A 6000-nucleotide genomic window follows, 5' to 3' on the forward strand; every position below is an offset into this window, starting at 1 on the left:
GTTCCTACCGCTGCTCAAAACCAGCCGAGGCCGTACATAGCCCGTTTTGTCAAGTGGGAAGGGGAGCTCCACTCTCCGGGACTCCTCAGTGTAGCGAGCGATCAGCAAGGCCCTCAAAGTAACCCCTGCCCCCACCTCCGAACAGTGACTCCAAATCATGCTGCAGATCACTCCGGCATATTATGCTGAACAAATCCACATTATTAAAAAAAATATCAGGTTCTGCTGTTTGCAATCAGTACAGCAGACAGAATAAAATAAATAGTACAGTTTTGTACATAAATCTTCACGTCACTAAAATAATGTTTATTTATTTAGAACATAGAGTGCAGAAGGAGGCCATTCAGCCCATCGAGTCTGCACCATTCAGCCCATCAAGTCTGCACCAGTCCACTTGAGATCTCATGACCAACCTATCCCCATAACCCCTCCTAACCTTTTTTGGTCACTAAGGGCAATTTATCATGGCCAATCCACCTAACCTGCACATCTTTGGATTGTGGGTGGAAACCAGAGCACCCAGAGGAAACCCACACAGACAGAATGTGCAGACTCCACACAGACAGTGACCCAGCAGGGAATTGAACCTGGGACTCTGGCACTGTGAAGCCACACTGCTATCCACTTGTGCTACCATGCATTGGTATAGAAACTATACACGGGTGAACTTGGTGTAAAGTTGAAGTCTACGGTCTGATGCTTTTCGGTCTCAATCTATTATATTCTTTTCGCACCCATTACCTGCTGAAAGCTACAGAATATTTCCAATTACTACTCTGGGAAAATACATGTGTGTGATCATCCTTGTGAGGATAGGATTATGTTTGGTTTTGAAGCACCCCATAGTGCTTGAATAGTGTGTGGATGCACCCTGTCGAAACCCTTAACATGAAAAAAATAACTTCCTGATGGAGGCACCATATGATTGCTGGTGTCTGCTGACATCAAGTCAGAGGTATTAAAAGTGAGGGTGGTACCAAGTCCAGAGGTTGCGATCTTTGGTGCATTGGAAGATGCAGGAGCCCAGGGAGTGTGTGAGGCTGATGTCCTGGCCTTAGCCTCCATGGTGGCCCGGAGATGGATCCTACTAGGATGGAGGGACTCGGAATCCACGAAGAAGGGGTATGGGTTAGCGACATGGCGGGATTTCTCAGACTCGAGAAAATCAAATTCGCCTTGAGGGGATCGCTGCAGGTGGGTAAGGTCAGGAAAACTAGTGGAAAGGGGGCTGGGGAGGGAGGTCCAATTTGTGTAAGCCAATGTTGGCTGGGGTTTGTTACTGGGCGGCGGGGGGGTCTAGTGGTTATATTGTTTTGTTCTTGTTAAAACCTGATTGTTAAAATTATGAAATCCTTAATAAAATATTTTCCACAAAAAAGATTGTTGGTGTCTGTGGAACCAATCCAGTGGTATTCACTATTTTCAGAAGAGTAAGGATGAAAATTGGAATAAGATGCCCAACAGTGCTCTACAATATAAGCTTCAGTTAATCAGCCTCTTTTTCAGCCAAAAGCTTTGTCAAAATTGGGGGCTGCAAGAATTTATGTGGGAGTCAGGGCTTTATGGCAAAAATTGAGAAGGAGTTGGGCTGTTTTCTAACAGCGAGATGCAGAATTATTGATTCCAAGGATTTTTGGGGAGGCTTGGGTTAGAAGGTGTATCCATATCCATATTTCCATGACCGAAACCTCAACTGTTGAAAAAACCCTACTTAAACTGTTGATGCTGCTCTTTTTTGCTGCACACTGTGCAAATTTGAAATAAATATGACACACCAGTCATAGGTGTCACCATTTATCAGTCATTTTCACACCAATTGTTACAACTTTAACAAGGCAGGTCAAGTTCAATAAATGAGGCATTGTGCAAATGACTGTTCAATAGTTCAATGTGAAAGAACAATAATCATTTAAATTATCATGAGAATGTCTATAAGTTAAATAATTGAAACGCATTATACACAGATGTGTATAGTACAAAATACTATACAAAATATTTACATGTTCAGATCAGTTTTAAGTACTGATTCTGTAGTGCAAAGCTTCAGATTTTTACTGGTGCAGGTAATTTGGGCACTTGTAATTTACATTATATCGAGGTTCTTTGCTTCTGCAGTGAATAACCAAGATCAAGTTGTACAGCAGTCCGACATGAGAAGAACTAGAAACCCTTTTCCTTACCAAATTAAAGACTTGGTTCAGCAAAATGACACTGGAAATAGTCAAGGGCTCAAACCATCTGAGTTTAGTTGTTTCCTAGTCAACATTGATAGGTGAGATAAATCCACCAACCTTTTGAGGTGCCTTATTTCTGGGAATTCATATTCTCAGTCAGCAAGCAATGCCAGGGGCACGCACTGATTCCTCAACAGTATACTGTAAGCCAATAGCAGGGATGCTCACACACCCTCATTGCCATATAAGTAAGTACAGAGGTGCTAAATGGACAGATCTATTTGGGTCTCAAGGAATGTGCAGAGCACAGCAGTGATACAAGCTTTAAAAACAATGGAACCCTAACAGATGAAGTTGGAGAGAGCTGCCGACTAGTAAATGTATTTCAATTTGTTACAGAGCTAGCTAACAGAATAGCAGCAATTTTAAAATTATGTGTGTGGCACGGTAGCATCGTGGTTAGCACTGTTGCTTCACAGCTCCAGGGTCCCAGGTTCGATTCCCAACTTATCTGTGCGGTGTTGGGACAGCACGGTGGCACAGTGGATTAGCCCTGTTGTCTCACGGCGCCGAGGTCCCAGGTTCAATCCTGGCTCTGGGTCACTGTTCGTGTGGAGTTTGCACAATCCCCCCGTGTTTGCGTGGGTTTCGCCCCCACAACCCAAAAGATGTGCAGAGTAGGTGAATTGGCCACACTAAATTGCCCCTCAATTGCAAAAAAAAGTTAATTGGGTACTCTAAATGTATTTTTTTTAAATTGTCTGTGTGGAGTCTGGACAGTCTCCCCATGCTTGCGTGGTTTCTCCGGGTGCTCCGGTTTCCTCCCTGTGGTGGTATGAATGTGAGCACTGCCATTGGTGCAGAGCATGGGTTTCCCATTGGCTCTGGCTGGTCATGTGCCTCTCGTCCGATTGGCTGGGACTAATCATGTGACTGCTCACCAATTGGTCGAGAGGCAAGTAGACCCCGCCTCTGAGGTGGGGTATAAGTACCCAGAGTTCCCGGCGGTCGGCCTTTCTCTGTAGTCGACCACCGGGCTAACAACTAGCTGATTAAAGCCACAGTTTGGATCTTAATCATGTCTCGAGTCCAATTGATGGTACATCAATTTAATCAACTAGAATTTTGGAATGGAGCTACGCATCAAGCCTGGCTGCCTCCGCACCAGCCTGCATGCTTCAAATGCGTCTGCAATCTTTAAACACTGGCAGGCGTATTTTAATAGTTACCTGACGACTGCAGCTGGCAAGCCCCACCAAGGAGCAGAAAGTCCACATCTTCTACTCATGCATAGGCACGGCGGTATACTCAATGATTGAGGACGAAAGCGATTATGATGCGGCCATGGAGATTCTCAAAGGACACTTTCTCCGGCCAGTCAACGAAGTATATGTGGTGATATGATTTGCATACCTGTCTGCCATTGGGGCAGAACACCGGCTTACCATTGGCCCTGGTCGGTTATGTGCCTCTCGACCGATTGGTCGAGAGGCTGAGTTAACCACGCCTCCTTGCCGAGGTATAAATAGTCAAACGTCCGGCGGTCGTCCATTTTATTGTAGACGACCGCAGGGCTAAAGTTCTAGTTTATTAAAGCCTAACTTTTGTAAAGCAACTCGTCTCTCGTACAATTGATGGCACATCAGTACACGCACGTCATCTCCTGACGACTAAACAACAGTTCCCTGGTAAGTCACTCGATGAGTTTTACCAGGCCCTCACAGCTCTAGGGAGAACGTGCGCATGTCTCCAAGTTTCGGCGACTGAGCACATGGAACTTTTAAATAGAGACACTTACGTTGCTGGCATGCAGTCCCCTTCTATACACCAACGATTGCTGGAGAAGAACGCCCTCAGCCTAGTTGAGGCACGGACCCTTGCAACCTCCCTGGAGGTTGCTGACCTGAACGCCCGTGCATACGCCCCCGGCCGCACGGCAACCCCCTGGACTTCGTGGAACGCGCCACCCCCATCCTCCGTGGACCCCGACCCCCCCCCCCCAAGCCTGCGCTGCGGGTCGCTCCGACAAACTAGCGGGGCCCCGTTGCTATTTTTGTGGCCTCTCCAAGCACCCCCGCCTGCACTTCCCGGCCCGCTCCGCTCTGTGCAAGAACTGCGGGAAGAAGGGCCACTACGCGGTGGTCTGCCAGACCAAGTCGGTGCACCACGCTGCTGTTCCGCGCAGCGACCGCGGATTGCCCCCCCCCCCCCCGGGCCCCCCTAGGGCCAAGAACCGCGCACCAACCTCTCTGGCCTGGGACCTCTCCAGTGTATGGACACTGAGATGCTAGGTGCATTGCTTGGCTTGCCAGACCATCCCCTGTCACTGTCAATGATCATGGAAGAGTCAGGCTCTACCTTGACAGAGGACATCAAGCAGAGCTTGGCCTCTCCACAGCCTCTGCTCTGTCTCCCTGTGTGCTTCAAACAGGAATTGATACTGCTGCTCCCTACCAGCTGCAGCCTTTGTGTGAATAGGTCACCTACCCCTCTGCCCTCCCTGCGAGGAAACTGCAACACTTTGCAGCAAATCCAGGAGCTCAACTAAACAAAAACCTTCAGAAACACTCCAGATTACCTGCAGACAGCTTGCACTCGAATAAAATTACCAAAATGATTTTAACTTCAATTTGGGTCCCTGATTCTTTACGAAGCACTGGTACAGGGTCCATCGTGTATCGAGCTTTGAAGAGTAATGAGCAATTGTGTTGACAAGACTCTTGTGGTCCAAATATGGAATCCGAACAGAAGACCAGCCAATTGTCTGTGTGATGTCAGAATCAGACTGATTCAGTCTTCTGGTGCACTTGGAGGATGCCCCTGTATGTGCCCTTTGCGTCCTGCTTTCTGTCAGTGTGCAGTCCGTGATTACTTTAAATGGGTGACTGACACACAGGCTGCAAAATTCAAAATCCCCAAAACAGACATGAGACTTGTCATTAAATTGAAAGATAGCAAATGTAACTCAATTATTCAAGAAGGGAGGAAGACAGAAAGCGGTGAACTGTGGGCAAGTTAGCTTAGCATATGTGGTAGGGGAAATGTTGCAATCTATTATTAAAGAAGTTATAGTTGGGCACTTGGATAATCTCAAGGTAATCAGGCAGAGTCAACATGGTTTCGGGAAAGAGTTATCATGTTTAACCAATTTAGAACATAGAACATAGAACATTACAGCGCAGTACGGGCCCTTCGGCCCTCGATGTTGCGCCGACCTGTGAAACCATCTGAAGCCTATCTGACCTACACTATTCCATTTTCATCCATATGTCTATCCAGTGACCACTTAAATGCCCTTAAAGTTGGCGAGTCTACTACTGTTGCAGGCAGGGCGTTCCACGCCCTTACTACTCTCTGAGTAAAGAAACTGCCTCTGACATCTGTCCTATATCTACTACCCCTCAATTTAAAGCTATGTCCCCTCGTGTTGGTCATCACCATCCGAGGAAAGAGACTCTCACTGTCCACCCTACCTAACCCTCTGACTATCTTATATGTCTCTATTAAGTCACCTCTCAGCCTTCTCCTCTCTAACGAAAACAACCTCAAGTCCCTGAGCCTTTCCTCGTAAGACCTTCCCTCCATGCCAGGCAACATCCTAGTAAATCTCCTCTGAACCCTTTCCAAAGCTTCCACATCCTTCCTATAATGTGGTGACCAAAACTGCACGCAGTACTCCAGGAGCGGCCGCACCAGAGTTATGTACAGCTGCAGCATGACCTTGTGGCTCCGAAACTCAATCCCCCTACTGATAAAGGCTAGCACACCATATGCCCTCTTAACAGCCCTATTAACCTGGGTGGCAACTTTCAGGGATTTATGTACC

The 6000-nt window shown here is 47.1% G+C and overlaps 1 protein-coding gene across 2 annotated transcripts in view; it reads right to left on the minus strand.

Annotated features, from left to right (window-relative positions):
• The window catches only part of mettl22 (methyltransferase like 22), a 69003-nt gene extending 66679 nt beyond the window's left edge, over positions 1-2324 (minus strand). The window contains exon 1 of one of the 2 annotated variants that reach the window (XM_038821039.1): positions 2292-2324. The gene's annotated coding sequence lies outside the window, so the exon portion shown is untranslated. Of the gene's footprint in view, positions 1-8; positions 28-2291 lie in introns of those variants that run through there. The other variant, XM_038821038.1, reaches the window with a different exon arrangement.
• Between the last annotated feature and the right edge of the window lie 3676 nt (positions 2325-6000).

This window comes from Scyliorhinus canicula, chromosome 15 (assembly GCF_902713615.1).
Source record: "Scyliorhinus canicula chromosome 15, sScyCan1.1, whole genome shotgun sequence".
In the NCBI taxonomy this organism is placed as follows: Eukaryota; Metazoa; Chordata; class Chondrichthyes; order Carcharhiniformes; family Scyliorhinidae; genus Scyliorhinus; species Scyliorhinus canicula.